Source organism: Fringilla coelebs (assembly GCF_963513975.1).
Source record: "Fringilla coelebs genome assembly, chromosome: Z".
NCBI lineage: Eukaryota > Metazoa > Chordata > Aves > Passeriformes > Fringillidae > Fringilla > Fringilla coelebs.
Genome location: NC_140031.1, coordinates 5,942,533 through 5,960,694, shown reverse-complemented (window position 1 = coordinate 5,960,694; position 18,162 = coordinate 5,942,533).

The following is an 18,162-nucleotide window of genomic DNA, read 5'->3' as shown; positions in this document are numbered from 1 at the left end:
TTACTTGCAGAGAGATTGCATCCCTGGCAGTAAAGAATTGCTTTGTTATATGGTAAAGCATGATTTAAAGGAAGCATAGCTTGCTTGAAAAATACCATCCCTGTCCCCAAATCTTCTCTCTCCTTGCAGGACATCCTGGTCCTTTCCCTTTAATTACTTTGTATTTAACTTTCCATTTTAAGTGTTGCAGGATGTCAGCTAAGAGCACCCATCAGTTGTCAGGGGTTTTGCTGTAAGGGAAGAGAACTGCCAGGATTTCAGGAACAACCACGTGTTCATTTTTGGGAACTGCCATGCTGGAACTGTGCTGGTTCATCCAGCCTGGAGTCCTGCCTTCATTAGTGGTTTGTGCTTGGGGCTCCAAGTGTGGTGCAAGTCCCACTGCCCTGGAAAGCGTTTCTCTGCAGTAAAAGCTCTTCTGACTTCCCAAGATCTTTACTGGAGGTTTCCAGAATGACAAATTTGAATATTTTCCCCGCTTTTTATTAATAATACAGATCGTGAAATTTCATCCAGCAATTTTTGCTTTTGGTGTTTTTGAGTACCAGCAGACACAGGAGAAAGGAGGTCTCTTATAAAATAACAAATACAGTAAATAATTTGATTATTATTTATTATTACATTAAAATAAAGCAAACACAAGTTTATACATTATGTACATTATTATCTGATTTTTTGTGGGGTTTTTTTTTTTTTCCACTGAAATATATTCCCATAAGGAAAGAAAAAGAAAAAGCTTAGAAATACTCTCTGAGTGGGGGGGTGGCAGGAATCCAAAACACATCTATCAAGTATTATGTGATTTTTGTTTGACATTATACTAGCAGATAATTATTTTGGTGTGTTTGGAGGCTGGGGTGGAAAGTAATGACACACATACCAGTCAGGTATGCAGATTGCTGAGATGTTTCAAGAAAAAAAAATGTATTTTCCCTTGCACATGTGTCTTTGAAAATTTAGTTCTTTAATGTCTTTATGGATAATTTCTTTGTGTCCTGTAAAATGATAATTTTGTCTCTCTTGGATTTACATTGTAACTGAGATATTTCTGTGTTTAAGCAGCAGTTAGGACATGAGACTCTGGATTTAAGACTTGAGCTACTACTGTAATGAAAATGATTTGTAAGTAAATCCAGGTGAGAATCTGCTATAGCCATTTTCTGTCTCTTTACCTTTGATTCAACTGAAGAAGCAGGATTATTCGTCTTCCAGCAGAAATTTTGGGTAGTTTTTTTCTGCAATTTATTTTTTTGCATTTTTGCTCATACATCAAAACCATGACCAGGATATTTGAACTAATCAGAACAATTCCTTGAGGTCTTCCAATTCTAAACATATTGTAAAAAAGCAGTTATTTAGTTGTTTTTTTTTTTTTTCCTTTCTTTTCTTTTTTTTTTCAGAAGCATTTTGCAAGTGGCTAAGATTCCCAGCATGGAAAAAAACAGTTATTTATTGAACATAATTTCTATAGTTTTATTTTATTTCCTACCTGCTCCTAACTTTGAATCCCATATTTGTGTTTTTTGTAGAAATGTATTGGCAATCATCCATTGGAATGAGGTTAAAAAGAGAAAGAAGATCATATAAATAAATATGACAGAAACAGGGAGGCGGAAAGAGGGAGAAGACTACAAAATATCCATATAAAAATCAGCAACAAAGAGAAAGGACCACAGGAAATAGGCTGCTCATAGGAACTCATGCTGGGACTTTTGTTACAGAAGGAAGAGCCTGGAAAACAAACAGAACCATAAAGTTTGTGCTCAGTATGTGCCTTTAAGCCATTGGCATTAATTAAGATTCTATGGCTTGCAAACAATTATGACATAATTAAAGTGAGATTCTTTCTACAGTAAAACAATAAGAAATGACTTTTAGAAACCGTGGGAACTATTAAAATGGCACATCAGTACCAAAATGAGCAATATTTACTAGTATTAACACTATTAAAATGCCTTTTGAAGACAAACTTAGGCAATTATTACTCAGAAAAAACTCACAGTTCGAGATATAGAACAGTGATAATTAAATCCCTTTCTCTATATATCTCTGTTTTTGGTGTTTGACAGAATGGAGTCTTTAAGAGAATCTATTTTAATGGTCTTGAATTAGCAAGATTTTCAAACAGAGAGACTGCACTTAGCAGGAGGTTGATATCTACTGAAAGCTTCATTATTGATATTATTATATAGATTAGGGAGCTGTTTTAAGGGCCCAGCCTACAGAGGCATATACCCGTGATGTCTAAGTGCTGTAATGTCTTACAAAGTTTCAGCAATTGGGTATTGTGTATTTAGACTCAGGTCTCACTTATTCCAGAAATTTTGGAGCACTGTATGAATTCGTATATTTATGAAATTAGGATTATGAGGAGAAATATTTTACCTCTATCTTTAAATAAAATCTTATTTGGCTTGACATCACAGGTGTCAAAAAGCAAACTGTTTCAATCTTGGTGAAAGAAAATTTTGGGAAAGGAGTAAAATCCAAGAAAACAAACCAATAAAAAATATTTTTTGGTCATTATCCTTTTCATTGTCTATTACACCATGATGTTGTGCTTTGGAATATAGTTGAATTAGAAGAGAGAAAATATTTTTCTTCACCAGTTTGAAAACAATGCAGAAGTTTCTTAGAAGAGCTTGGAAAGTCAACAGAGTGATTCTTGTCTGTGATTGACAGCAGACGAACATTTCTATTGCACATATTATTACAGGGGATTTGACACCTGGTGTCGTGGCATGGTCTCTTTACAATAAAATTCAGTCCTTGGTGCTGTTTATTCATTCTGCATCAATTTAATTAAAGAGATGTGCAATAACATTTAAGTAGGGGGATGCAAATTTGGGTTATATAGAAAAGAAAAAGGTCAAAGTTTTGTATGAATAGTAATATTTTTATTATATTTAGGCATAAATGAGAATGAAAAATGTAGATAGGGATAATTATAATAATAATTAAAAATACAGAAATGTGCTTCTGAAGTTAAACTTGATGGAATTCCTCTAGCAAAATATTTAATATGCATTATTTAAGGAAAATAACAATAAAAAAATGTTCATAGGCATTGGTCACACTGATTTGAATTTCCCTGTTCTTATGAACAAAGATTAAATGATCAATTTTGTATCAGTTCAAAGTCAGAAATTATTAATCTCAGCTGCCCTGGAAACAGTTGTTGTAAAGTTCTTATAAGCTTGGTTTGGATGAGCTAACATTTTCTGCTGAATTTTACATCCCATTCTGACCCTTTAGACCCAATCACAGGTGATTTACACCAGATACAGGTCCGAACCGTGGTGCATACATAATTGTGAAACTTTCATTAGCAATTGTATCGACTCGGGTGGGTTCTGATAAATTTTGAATTTGATATGTTTCTAAGTCTTTGAATGTTTTGACACTTCCTTTAGCACAGGAACAGATATGAATACACATAAATGTGATTCTCATTTTTTAATAGGCGGCACTGTTTCAGGAAAGATATCTTCGTCATGAGAACCCCATTATACTCAGATTAGAAGAGTGCAAGATGATGCCCTTTATGCTGTAATAGTTTTGAACTCCAATTCTGAGTGTTTTCTGGCAGAAATAGCTGTCTGAAACCTATGGAATTTTATCAAAAAACTCCTACTTCATCATAAAAAGAAAGATTTGCTGTGCATAAACTTCATATGAGAGGGCTGCCCCAATCACTTCAGCCCTTTCACTGCAACCCAGCAGGGCCAAGGAAAGCTCTCTCAGAGTTTCATGGCTAGATAACCTTAGTGTTAATAAGAATCACATTGATAGGAGTTATCTCCACTCCTTGTCAACATGGCTAGACCCCCGTGTTTTGATAATCTAGCCATTAATGCGATACACTGGTGTAACTTTCTCAGGTCAGCCCAGTCCTTCCTCAGAGACCACAGGCTCCTGGGAGCTATTCCAGCACCAGGAATTATGTGTTTGTCTTTTCCAGATCCAGAAATTTCCATTTCAGCTCTTTTCTAGTAGAAGGTGTCTGTGTCCATGGCAGGGAGTTTGGAATGAGAGGACCTTTAAGGTTCCTTCCAGCCCAAACTGCTGTACAATTCTGAGTTTCCCTGTCTGTGAAACATGGAGTGCCATTAGTATACGAAATGAGATGGTTATACTAATATTTTCTTATTTACCTCTAGGTCTCACTTATTCGTTCCAATTCCTTCTAAGTGGAAGAGTTAATGTGGAATAAGTAGGGGACCTAGTGTACTTGTATTTTTTTATTAAGAAATTTGTAAAGTGAGCAAAAATATTGCTCCTTGTATGAAAATTGGTCTAAGGACTACTATTTGGCTTCATAATCTTATCAGTGAACTAAAAAATGTACTCTTCTTGGTTGATTTTTATTTTTTTTTTCTCCTCTGGCTGAAGGAACAAAGTCCAGGAATTTTCTGTAGATGGCTGGATAATTTCCCAGGTAGAGTTCTTTCCTATTGTAAAAGAGAAAGGAAAATAAAAATATTTCACAGGGTGTTCTTTAAAAGTAGGATATTTATGAAAGAAAAACCACAACCATCATCGTAGTGAAGACCATCATCCTAGCTGGGGACAGTGCATAGTGTCTGTATCTATAATATGTTAATCTACAAAATCAGACACTGGGCTATTTCTAAGGCATTGGTTATTTTTAGCAGATAAAACATAGATCTTTCTCTGAAATACAGGCCCCCATTAATGGGTTACCATTAATTAGGTATACCATAAATGGAAATCTAAGGATCATATATACTTAATTGGATTAAGGTTTGCTCTCCTATCTTTCTTTATAGCAAGACTATTCATTCTTTTCTTCAAGCTAATGCAATGTCTTTTCAACATTTGTCTTAAGATGTATTAAATCATGAAAAAAATTATGTGATCTCAGAAGAAAATTGATCTTGTAAATAGAACATGACATAAAAAGAACTGAGGTCTTTCCAATGCACTAAAACATCCCAAAAAATCCAACAAAAAACCTTCAGCCTTTCCTTTTCTTGCGCACCTTTAGCTTATGGCAGTTTACAATAGCATAGGAGCCAGGACTTTGACACTAACAGCATTATGCAGAACAAGAGTCACATCTAGGTACAATTTTTCCCCTTTATTTCTCTGTTCATATTTTGTATTTGAACTCTACTTGCCAAGATGATGACTCCTCGAGTCATTGGAAGTGTCCCATTCAGTCCCACAGACAAGTAAAAGTGAAAATAAACCACGCTGAAATTCTTCCTACAATTCTCCTTTATTTGGTGCCTAGAAAATAATTTTCTGGGGAATTTCTGCCCTTGGCTTCTGAACTTCATTCAGTACCTGGTTCATCATTCTTGTAAAGGAGTATATTAGCACATACAGAACAGGAGTACATTAGCAATCATAATTTCTTTCAGGTACTAAAGGTAGTTAATTTGTTGGTGCAAAAAGCCTCAGGTGTAAAGTAGGTAGTATAAGAGCTGGGAAAAGAACCCATAAATAATTAAAAAAAAAAAAAAATAGGCATAGCTACATGGAGGTTTAGCAGTGATTCCCATAAATGGACACCCTGCACATTGGGTTAGCTGATGTGACTTTTTTTCCTGTGATAAACCATAAAACCTCAGATTCAACCATTTTCACAGCTAATGTTTTGCATATCCTGTAATATAATGTATTTTTTTAAATCACTACAGATGGGGAAATGCAATGGCTCATGAAATTGATGAGGGAATATAAGGTCTTTGGATCAAATCTGCTCTTACACAAGTATGAGCTTGTAGCTATAAGACTGAAAACTCCAATCCTCTGGAACGAGGCAAACCTTAAACCTTGCAAGAAGGTCAGTGGAGAAAAAAATGAAAGAAGGAGTGCTCTTTCTGTCTATCCTCTCTGCATTGGTAAGCAGCAGAGCCTCAGATATTTCCAGCACAAAGCATGGAGAGAGGTCTCTTTAGGTGGTCTGAAAAAGATGAGTCTCAGCACTAACAGAAGCTGCTTGAAGATAGTAAAATTCCTTGTTCTTTGTCCACTTACAGTAGGATTTAGCTTTGGGCAAATATGTAGGTAAGTTTGGCATGGCTGGTTTTTATATCATTAGCTTTAGGCTGAGTTAGATTGATCAGGAGTCAGACTCAATGCTTGTTGTGAGTCCCTCCCAACTCAGGATATCTCATGATTCTAGGATTACCTTCAACACTCTGCAAAGGGTCACAAATACTGCAAGCCAGGAAACATGGGAAACAGATTTTCTTACTACTGGTCTGTATCTGTATACAACTGGGTTTGCTATCATAACATGGAAAAGTTTTAGTTGGTTTCAAGGAAAAAAAGGTGACAGTGCACACCATGCATTTTTTCCAAAACGTGTAACACATTGCATTTCATCTGGTGTCTTAGGATTTTTTAATTTTTTTTTTTTTTTTATCATGAGATCTAACAGAGCTTCTTTGCTGCAAGAATACCTTCATTGCCAGAATTAAAGCTATGTATAAAGGCCAAATATTAATTGTGATCACTATTTTGCTTTATCAAATGTAATATTGGTTTTTTAAAGCATTTCTAGAAATTAGTGAAACTAATTGAATAACCTAATAGTGTCTACTGAGTGGCCTTTATGAAATCCTTTTCACAGACCTTTGGCTTGCAGGCAAATACTCATCTTCAAAAAATACATACAGCTGTAATTAACTATAATTGGAGTCCTCTAACACCATGGGCCTGAGTCCCTTTGAAGCCAAAGGGAGTAAGGGGAACTTCAAAGTCAGAGATCATGTAGTAGATCAACAGAAAATTCAGTCTGCAAGCTTTCCATGCAGTGGTATGCAAGACTTCCATTCCTCATGTCTGCAAACTTGTCCACCCACACTGAGGAAAGAAGGAAACAAGTAAGAACCGTGAGAAAAGATTGAGAGAAGCAAGGTGGAGATAATGTTGGGAAAGACTAATGGGAAAGACTGTTTTCAAATGGTTCTTACCCATTTGAAAACAGTCTTACCTCTTCATAAAGACCCTCTTGACAAGCCCACCTGGAAAAAATAAAATAAAAACAAAATTTAAAAAAAAAAACTAGGAAAGAAAAAAAAAAGTCTCGCTCACTACAGCTCTAAGCTGGACAAAGTGCTTTTCAGTTTGGGAAAATTGTTTTGCATGAGGAAAAGTCTAAAAAAACTACTTCAGTTGCCCTAGACCAGACTATTGGACAAACCTAAATTTTTTCCACCACATTTCTGTACCATGCAGTTCAGCATCGTGCAGATATTTTTAATGCACTGTTGAGAATCTTCCATTTGGTGAAGAAAAGAAAAATGTGGTGGTCTAGAAGTGCATTTGTCATTCCAAAGAAACTGGTCTTTCCAAAGGAGGAGAGAAGTTTCTTGTTGGAGAAAAGCCACAGGTCACTTCCTCCAGCTGTACAGATCAACTTGAATCTTGCTACTGTAAGAACAGGCATTCATCACGTGTTTAAAAAATAAACAAGGGAAAAAAAAAACCCATATCTTGAAAGCAAAACAAATCAGTCTAGAAGGTGTTAGTCATTGTCACCAATTTGATACATATGAAACAATGCAACAGCTCATGAGAGAACTGTAATTCTTTTCATTAATTCCTTTCATATATGCAGGGAAAACAGGAGTTTTTCCTCTGAGAAATACATACACACTAATGCACACACAAACAAGTTAACAAGACCTTAATATGACCACAGATATTCTATTTGACTGGTTAGGAAGAAGTTGAAGAATCCTTTTCAGGTTTTTACTTAAAGTAATAAGGTATAAAAAAACAGTTAAAAATGAAATAAAAAAAAATACAGGGAAGTAGAAAGAGGGAGCTTTATTTACCCTGGCTTTAGCTTAATAAACAGCCATTGAACAAGACCACAGGATCCATGCTGCAGTCCTCACACAAAGCTAGGGATTGCTTCTTGAGCATCTCCATGCATCTTCAGGTGACTGAAGGAAGCCTGACTATCTCACACTACTTTTCCAGTTCCCATTTCCCCAAATGCTCAATTCCAGTTCTACCAGCTGATAAAACCTGTGAGACGACTGATGATTTTTATGGAATTGTGAGAGATCTTAGTTCAGTTTCTGCAAGCTCTGCAAGTGTCCCAGCACCAAAGCAGTGCAAACTCTGAAGACCATTTTTTTTCTGAATGCATATATAATAATACAGCCCAGCCCACACTTAAGCTTCAGCAGCACAGTCAAGTCTGAAGTTTGTTAACATAAAGTTAATTTATGCTTTAGGCAGCTATATGACTACACATTCATTCCCAAGTTATTTTGTCCATGTACAGCTGAACAAAGAGCGAAAAGGTGACTCTGGGATCATGCAAAATCAAGTGCATTTCCAGGCTGCACAGTGAGCTGTAAGAAAACTGAAGGCTGCCTGGCAGGGTCCAGAGCACAGCCTAACATCACCCAACTCACTGCTCTCAGCCACACCTTGAGGCAAGCAGAGATCATAAACTTCTCTTGTAGTTCCATTCTGCTTATGTTGGCCAGCAAATTACTTCAGCCAGGCTGCTGGACATCTGTGAAATCTAAAATCCTACTTGGCATCACAAAAGTGCCTTCAAATGTGATGCACTTTAGTGTGAAAAAGTAAGGTTTGGCCACATTCTTGCAAAATATTTGTATGGCATGTATATGCACACTGACATAAAGCCAAATAAACATATACATGCCATACACATATAGACACAGATTTTAAAATGTGAAGAATACACAAAGGGGGAAGATACACCCTCAACATCTCATTTGTCTAGGAAGTGGAAGGTGTGTATTTTCATCCCCTTCCTCAGTACTGACGGGCTTGCTAGAAATGCTTGAATTTAGTATTAACCCATGCAGATGACAACCCATTTTTGGTGCCCCTTCACTTGTTTTCCTCAATAGCACTGCTTTAGCAAAATGAGCCTAGCTTCTAAACTTAACTTTATGTTTTCATTTTGCCAAAGACCTGACTGACTGTCAGTATGAGATAATGGGATGACTATAATCTTTAAAATTTTTGCTTTCTTCACTTAGGGAAATGAACGCATAAGTTGCCCCTTCACCCTTCCTCCCATCTCTCTTCCTCACACAGACAGAAACCTAAAATCCTATGTTAAAATAACATCATTAAGGTTGCAAAGTCAGGCCTGCAGAAATTAGAGAATGTGAAAATTAAGTTTTCCTCTGAACCTTAATTAGCTGAAGGTGGCAGGCACCCTGTGGAAAAAATAGCATGTGATCATGTAATTAAAGACTGTGCCATAATGCCCCCACACAAGGGTGCCAAATTAATGTTGCGCGGGCAAACTTAATTCAAGCATCCCCTAACTTGTTTTGAGTGCTTGACTTTGCAACCTCAGTAATGTCCCTTTAATGCAGTTTCGTGTGTGTAATTTTAGGCAGAACTATCTTAAAGAAGCTTTTGGTCTGTGATATTACTGTCACTGAATCTTATTTAGACTCTTATTATATTATCATGATTTCATGGCATTTTAATTTATATTGCATTATTGGGCTGTTAACTTACTTCCACTACTCAATTAGGTTGACAATATTGTTTCACTTCTAATATGCTTCTCTTGCTATTCAACATATTATAATTATTAGAAGGCTATTTATATTTACCTACTGCCAGTTAAATAAGGTTCTCATGAGTGTCACCATGTTAGCTACAGTCCTTGATAGGAAAAAAATTGTCTTAATACAGTCATAGAAACATGTTTATAAACTTTTCAAGCTCATGTTCAGAATATAATAATATAAAATTACGATAATAAGTGCAGAGTAGAACTACATTTAACATGAATAGAGTCCTGCATTGATTGGATCTTTTTTAATGGTATACAGTTGAGAATATTGCATGCGTGTTTTTATTGGTATCCCTTACAACATCTCATAATGCCATTAACATTTAATAGATCCTTATCTTGAATATTTTATAATAAATATTCTTATAATTATACATTTTGCTATCACCCTGTTGTTTGAAGCAACACTTCTAAATTCAGAAAGCTTCACACATCAGAACTCAGTGACACATAAACTCAGAAGGCTTTACTTGCATTAATGGATGTGCTTTTTTAAAATGCTGTGAGCTGGAGATATTTAAATAACCTACACTGGCATACACTTTTTAAAATGCTTCCTTCTATGTATTGATTACATAGGATACCAATACAAAATGTTAGGTAGTAATTACTGCTGGGATCCAATCAGATCAGTCTTCTTCTGAAGATTGATTTCTAATGGACCTCATTCATTAAAAGAAGATAGTTGGGACAGCCCTATCCCATTTAATCTTTACTTAATGATTTAGACAGTGAGCAGGTCTGTCGCTAACTTTTTTTTTTATTCTGGGTGAAGAATTCAAGCAATAACATGTTAAAAAAAAAAAAAGGCAAAAAATATTTCTTTAATCTTGAATTGCTCTCTCATGACCTTGGCAGATTTGGGCAGCCTGGAACAAAAGTGAGCTCTTAACAGGAGAAAAGTGAAGAGTTTCCTAGAGCAATCTATCCTGGCCCTCAATCAAGCACCTGGAAACATAACTTTCAGCTGGGCCCAGTTCAAATGTAGTTAGATTCATGTAGGAACAACATTTCAACATTTTAGAGGATTTAGTCCAAAAGTTCCATGCTATGCTGTTTCAGCATGCAACTGTCTCCTTTTCAAATATTAATTTTAGTAGTGCCTCAGGAACCAAAAAGTTATTCAGTCCCTCCCTGGAGTTTAAAACCCAGAATGCATACATAGGTAGTAATATCAGGTGCCTTCCTCAGTAATCAATTAGCAAAGCTGCACCTATGTGTGGAGGTGTGTGAGAGGGAGCTTAACACACCTAATTTTGCAGAGCAAGTTAATAGCTTTCTTCCTCTAATTAATTTTGCTGCTAGTCTGAGCTCGCTGTAATTGGTATATCCAAAAGCAAGGATTAGCAGAATGAACCAGACCACTGGCCTGTTTGCTTCAGCTGCTTGCTACCGACAGAGGACATTAACAGGAATTGAGAAAGATGGTACATGAAACCCTGTAACAGACAGCTGCCATGTAATTTCCTTTAAAGCTCATATCTTCCTTAAGCTTTTTTGTGTTTGCTTGCATAACATTTTGCAAGCGAGAGAGAGCTTGGATTTGCAGTAGTCCAAACACAACCAGCTCTTCACTGGAATCCAAATAAGCACCTTTTTGCAGCTTATATAGCTTGAATGTGCACCTGTGCTACACACGGCTATACAGCTGATCTTTCAAAACTGGGTAATTTAAAGGGAATTATTTAAGTTTGAGATAGTGTTTTCTTGGTTCTCCTTGGGAAATCCTACTTATATGCACTCTGCTGTTGCTCAGTAATTTTCTGAGATGCACAAGCTTCTCAGTAGCTCCTCAATAGTGAGGTGCTAGATGGAAGCACAGGAGAGGGGATAAATGTCATTTGGGGAGCAGATTGTCCATTTACATGACAAGAGACAATCTGTGACTGCTGTATGTCAATATCACAAAAGGATCAGACAGTGAATGGCTGAGGCATGTTTTATCACCTCCTTCACACTGATAGCCATTATTTTCTGGGCTCCACCACCATTTACACTGAGAACACCCCTTGTGATTCTTCTCATCCCATTTCTGACTTTACCTTCTGACACCTGTGTTTGACCTGAGTTTGACAAGAACTGCCAAACCTATATTTTCAGAGGTCTTCAGCAGCCGAAAGAGCAGGTATGAACACTCAGGAAAGAGGTGAGTTGAAAGAAGATCCATGGCTCCTGATTTACAGAGTAGGATTATTTTCATTCAGTCTTACTGCAGTTCTCCTCCTAGCCCCTTCCCAAGGTGTCAATAAAGGAAGTTTTTCATTCCTTCCCACTAATCACCTCTGACATGAACTTGGAAATCTTGTCTATGAGAATGAGCCTGTTATATTCTAGGAGACTCTCAAGGAGGGAAATGCAGATACAGCACCTTTGAATAGTAAGAACTAAAATATTTGAGGTTTTTTTTTGTTTGGTTTGTTTTTTTAATGTTGTTTTTATTTTCTATTAATAGAGGAAGAATGAAGGCCAAAATCAGTGGATAAGAAAGATAAGATAGGGCACACTGATCCTTAATAAGAAAAAAAAAAATCCTCTGTTATTTCTTAACAGTAGGAGGGAGTCTCAGCTTAAAGTTATGTGCTTCCTTACATGACAGGGCTCTCATCAGCACTCTGTAAACTGCTGGACCAAATTCTCCACTGTGATTTCACTGGGGTTGTAAGAAAAGAGAATTTAGCTCCCTGTTGATAGATGGCTGGCTGTGTATCTGGGAGGGGGCTGAGGGGAAGGCTGTTAATTAAATTTGAAGGCGAGATTCTGCTCTTTGCAGCTGAATTAAAAATAAAATACCAATTGAAGTTTAATTACTGTCTTTGCTTACTTGTGCATTCAAACTTGAAAGATGACTTCACACTCTGTTTTTAAGCTCCTGTGGCTCAGAGATGATTATGGAGTTTGAGTGCTATGTGACACACAGTCTTATCAAATACCCCATGCTACCACAGAGGCATTTATGCTGCTGATAAGGCAGTGAGCAAGTGAAGTCTCAGGGCCAAATTGAGAGGGATGTTACCCTGCAGCATGCAAATAGGAAGGGGGCCTGTTTTAGGGAACCCCAGGCTTCCCTTGGCTTCAGTTGAGGTAATGATTACTCATTAACCAGTAGCAGTTATTCATTACTGGTTAACTATGAGATAACTATTGCTGTCCTGCAGTGGGAGAAAAGATTTAATTAAGACTAAATAACAGGAAGGAAACCTGAAAGGACTTCTGTAGCAGTGCCTTCTGCCCCTCCTGTCCGTGAAACAGGGATATTTTTCACGGTAAGGACTGAAAGGCTGTAGAGTGGCTCAGTGCTGTTTCTATTAGGAAGAGGAGGATAGGAAAGAGCATAATTAAATGTTTTTTTATTAGCATTTGCCAGGTAGTTGTATTTCTGTATATTCATTCACTTTTGTATTCCCTCTTCTGCCTCTCAAAACAGAAGACTTGTGTTACCTTTAACATCACTCAGCATTATTCCAGAAGTATTCTATATAGATTATATATGGAATAAAGCAGGTTTTTTGATGAGTGTGATGAATTAATCCAGCCCTAATTCCGAGTACCCACCAAAGAAATTCTGTCAGTCCCCTCCTTATCTGGACAGGGGAGAGGAAACAAAATAAAAGTCTTGTGGTTTGAGATAAGGACAGGGAGAAATCACTCACCAGATACAGTCTCATGCAAAACAAACTCAACTGGGGGAAATTAGTTTAATTTATTACCAATCAAATTAGTGTAGGGTAATGAGATGGAAAACCAAATCTTAAAATACCTCCACCTCTCCCTTCTTCCTGATTTTTGCTCTGGATTTTCTTAACCTCCTCCCCCCAGAGGCAGAGGGGGATGGGGAACAGGACTGTGGTCAGTTCATCCTACACTGTCTCTGCAGCTTCTTACTCAGGGCTTACACACATCTTTTCCCTGCTCCAGCTTGGAGTACCTCCCATGGGACACAGTCCTGCATTAACTGATCCAGTGAGTCCTGTGGGAGCATGGATTTCTTCCATGGGGTCATTCCTTCATGAACTGTTCCAGTGTGGATCCCTTCCACAGGGTCAATCCTTCAGGAACAGGCTGCTCCTGTGTGTTCTCCATGGGGTCACAAGTCCTGCCAGCAAACCTGCTCCAGCCTGGGCTCCTCTCTCCATGGAGTCACAGGTGCTGCCAGGATCCTGCTCCAGCCCAGGCTTCCCATGGGGTCACAGCCTCCTTTGGGCATCCCCTGCTCCATGCTGGGCTCCCCCAGGGGCTGCAGGTGGATCTCTGCTCCCCCGTGCCCTCCCTGGGCTGCAGGGGCACAGCTGCCTCAGCCTGGGCTGCTCCAGGGGCTGCAGGGGAATCTGAGCTCCAGAGCCTGGAGCAGCTCCTGCCCCTCCTGCACTGCCCTGCCTGCCTGCAGGGCACACATTGTCACTACTCTACTCCAGTTGCTGCTGAATTTTCCTTCCCTTCTTAGCTGCCTCACCCCAGAGGCACCAGCACTATCACTGAGGGGCTCAGCTTTGGCCAGTGAGGGTCTCACCTGGATCCAGCTGGCACTGGTTTTTTTGGACATGGGGAGTTTCCAGCAGCCTCTCAGAGAGGCCACCCCTACAGTCCCTCTGTTACCAAAACCTTGCCGTGACAGATGGATTTACACCATCTTACAGAGTTTTAAGCACTCATATACGGAAGGAAAAAAAAAAAAAAAGTGAGCGCTGAACCCCTCTGAGTTTATTTTATGAACACTCTACCCGAGGGTGCTGCGATGTTTGAGTAAGGATGTCAGAGCCAGTACCACACTCTTCTTTACTCCCCTGCTGCCTCTGGCTCTCTGCCTCTCCTTTTTAGCAATTCATTGGAAGCTTAGGTGGAGTTGGTGGCCCATAGCTATAGTAAATCAAACTAATTACATTTGCAGTAAAGCCGAAAATGTCTGCAGTGGATATTTTTTCCTTCTTTTTTTTTTTTAATTTAAAGTACAGACTATTAATATGTCTTTACTAAGTCTAAATTATACCTTTAATGTAAAGCTAAACTGAAGCAACCAGTGTTGTTCAACTGCAGCAACTGCAAAGTCCAAACCCCATTTGAAATGCTGAATTGTAAGGATACCTGTTCATCCAAGACCATAAAAATGGGGACTGATGTCAAGGAAGACAAGCAAATGATCCTTAAAAACCTGATTCAGGAAATCTGTAACCTTCTAGAAAGCCTACCAGAAGCAAGGCAAGATCCACTGGGGTGTCTAAAGTCATGAATCATGAGGACTATTCAGTTTATACTAAAGTTCACATGCATTCAGCAAGCAGAAGAGCTTTCCTGCTTTCATACCCCTGCCAGGACTGATACAGCTGTGCACAGACAGATGTTTGGCACCACTTCTGATGTGATGGGGTGTTCTGCCTGTCCTTGCCTGGCAGGCCAGGAAATCACAGTCCTGGCATTGTGGATGTGTTACAGGAGCTGCAGATCATCTGTCAGCAGCTTGGGCAGCCTGTGCTGTCTGGGATGCTCCTTGCAAGGCCAGGCACCCACCTGTGGGCAGCCGAGCTGAGCTCAGCCCAGGCTGCTTCAGTGCTATGGAAAACACTCTCATGTAAAATCCCAGATCTGCAATATTTTAACCTGTGAGTTCAGCCTCATCCCTCATCTCCAGAGGGCTTCCTTGGCCATATTTTGGCCAGTGGACAGTCTCCTGAAAAAAACTCAAAACGCATTCATAGAACCTGAGCTAGTGTTGAGACGTTGGTAGGTATTTATCATTTGCTGCCTCTATGGAAACAAGCTATTCTTGAAGTTAGCATTCTCATGTTTAAGAGGTTTTGGGGTGCCCTTTTTAGGGTAAAAGCACACCTTGGATATTTGATGTTAATTTCCAGGATGAGAAATGTATTCTTCTTTCAGCAATCTTGTGGGTTTGCACAAGTAGTGATAATACCAATTCAAAAAGGGAAAGGATGAAACATAGTTTTTCATTACTTTCATTATTATTCAAAGGGGTTGTTCAATTGTCAAAATTAATGGATAGTTGCTGGATAATTTGAGGGTGAACCCAGTCCTTTCAGTGTATCAGATGAATCAAATCCAAAAAATTCTGTCTTTCTCTGAAATGGTTAATGTTTGGAGCAGAGAAGATAATGCAAATGAAAACTATTATGCGGAGTTAGTTTAACGATACGCAATTTAAAACTGTAGCAATTGTTTTTGGTCAGTTTCTTGCAATCTGCAAGGTAATTTCTTTCAATTTATTTGGAATTAATCAAGTGCAGTGTTGAAAAGGCAGAGTGAATTGATGTTAAATAGTTTTTGGAAGATGTAATTGTCTGATGATTTGTAAATAGCCAAGCTTATCAAAAAAGTAATTTAAATGTTATGCTGACAATTTTGTTCAGTTTGGTGTACTCTGTAAACTTGTGAATCCAATTTTTAGCCCTCATTAGCATCAGAATTCTCTTTGCAATGCTAAATGATTGCAGGTACTTCTTATGTGTACTCAAAGCATCAGTTGCTGAACTTTTGCTGATCCTCAGCCTGCAAAGGGAGCACACAATCAAGTTTTAATCAAAAGTACTTCTGTTTCCTGGTTGCCATAATCTAGATATTCTGTTGACAGAGAGAAGTTAACCAGTACTAGTAATTTATAGTCATGCACTATAAGGCACAGCGATGAGTTCATTTCAGAAATCAATGCAGTTTTTAAATGGTTCCTTTCATTCAGGTTTTAATTGCTTGGCATATTTTTTCAATTTTTCATTATTTTCTCTGAACCGTAAAATTTGAAAAATTCCTGCCTTGCCCCTCCCTCTAACCATTAAGGAAGAGGGAAGAAAGGAGAGGAAAAAAAAATCACATCTGAGAAAGAACTCTTAACCAAAAAGAACTTGACTCTGTGTTTTTCAGAACTAGCAATAGCTTTTTCCTATGATCTCATGAAATTATTGTTAAAGTGGGTTTCAAAACATGGTGTTTCTCCATTCACACATTCCTGCATGTATTCCTATATTTTATTAAATCCAGGAGTAGTGCATTGAAAGAATATCACAATATAAACACTCCAAATTAGGAGACATTATAAAGGTAAATATTGTTACTTTAATGTTAGTTCAACTTTCTTGCATATATACATTATGAAAATGCATTTTATGATAGAATCATATTCCATTTCCACTGAACCCTTCCTGGGGCACCAAAGAGCTAAAAGTCATTTTTCTAACATGGTTAGAAATAAACCAAGGGGGAAGGAAGACTGATGGAAATTGTGACATATAATGTGAAATAACCTAAAATTAAGAGGCAAACATCTAGGACAAATACAGATGGGGAAGATGCTGGATGTACCTTTGATCTGGACTCACAAAAAAGATTTGAGAAAGGTGTATAAAAAGAAAATCCACACAATTTCTAACTGTCTCTCCTTAAACATAGCTGGACCCTTTCTGAAACATAAAAATGAAAAAAAAAACAAACCTTTGATTTTTTTTTTTTTAATAATCCAACTATAAAGCATTTCAGAGGAACAAGTCATGTCCTGTAAATAAAATAGGTGTTGGTTTGTGGGTTTTTTTTTTTTTTTGGTCTAAAATCTCAAAAAATAGTAATAGTATAACAACGAAATTTATTTGTGGAATTTCATATTTGTCACAAAAGTGCTTTGACAAAATAATTTTTTTTTTGTCTTTTTAGAAAAGAAAGAAAAGTGAAAGCAGAGTCATGTTGAGCATTTCTCACAGCAGCTGATGGAATCTGCTGCGACCCATGAGCACTGGTTTGGATTCTTCTGCTGCCTGAATGTGTTCATCTGATCTTGGGCCTCTTCTTAGTTCATGGAGAGAAATATACTCTTTGGGGAAAATTTAGATTCTTTTGGCATATAGAACAACATAAGGAGATTAATTGTACCTTGTATTGCTTCTTTTTAAATATCTCTTTATTGCTATGAAGGTGTCTAATGCCTCATACTCTGAAGGTTTCTCTCAGGTGGAGATGTCTGTGTGCTAAAGCTCTGAAGTTAAAGGGCATGTCTGCACCCTGGCCAGATTAAAGACTAATTATAACCATTCAGATGGGTTTGGCCTGTAAAAAGTAAAATAGAAAAAAAAGAAAACAAGAAAAAAAAAAAGAGTGATAATACTGTATTTGGATAATTTCATTGCAAGTTGCACACACGCTTTCAGGGAAAAAAATAGCTAGTAAGGTGCACTTTCATCCAGCAGAGAAAGCCCTGAAAAAGTCTAGGAGTCATACAAACTCCAACAGTAAATCTGGGATTTTCAGCAGTTGAGAAATTCTGAACAAGCTTCATAAGAATTCTAGATCATCAGTCACAGAAATCTCCACATCAGGAGTACAAACTTCCTTGGAAAATATGAAAATGTATACAAAAGGGTTAAAACATAAAACACTGGTTGTGTTGTGCAGGAGGCTGGAGATTCTGATTGGTCAAGGTCTCAAAATTTTGAAAGCAAACACAATGTGTCCTTTTTCTTCGGCACATTTTTTCCTTATGTATTATATTATATTATATCAAGTTGGTCTGGAACTGTTTGTTGCACTACACACACAGAGGTTGGATAATCTCTATTAAAGAACCTTACCCTATTCAAGAAACAGGCTTACAGTAAGAAATAATTTCAAAA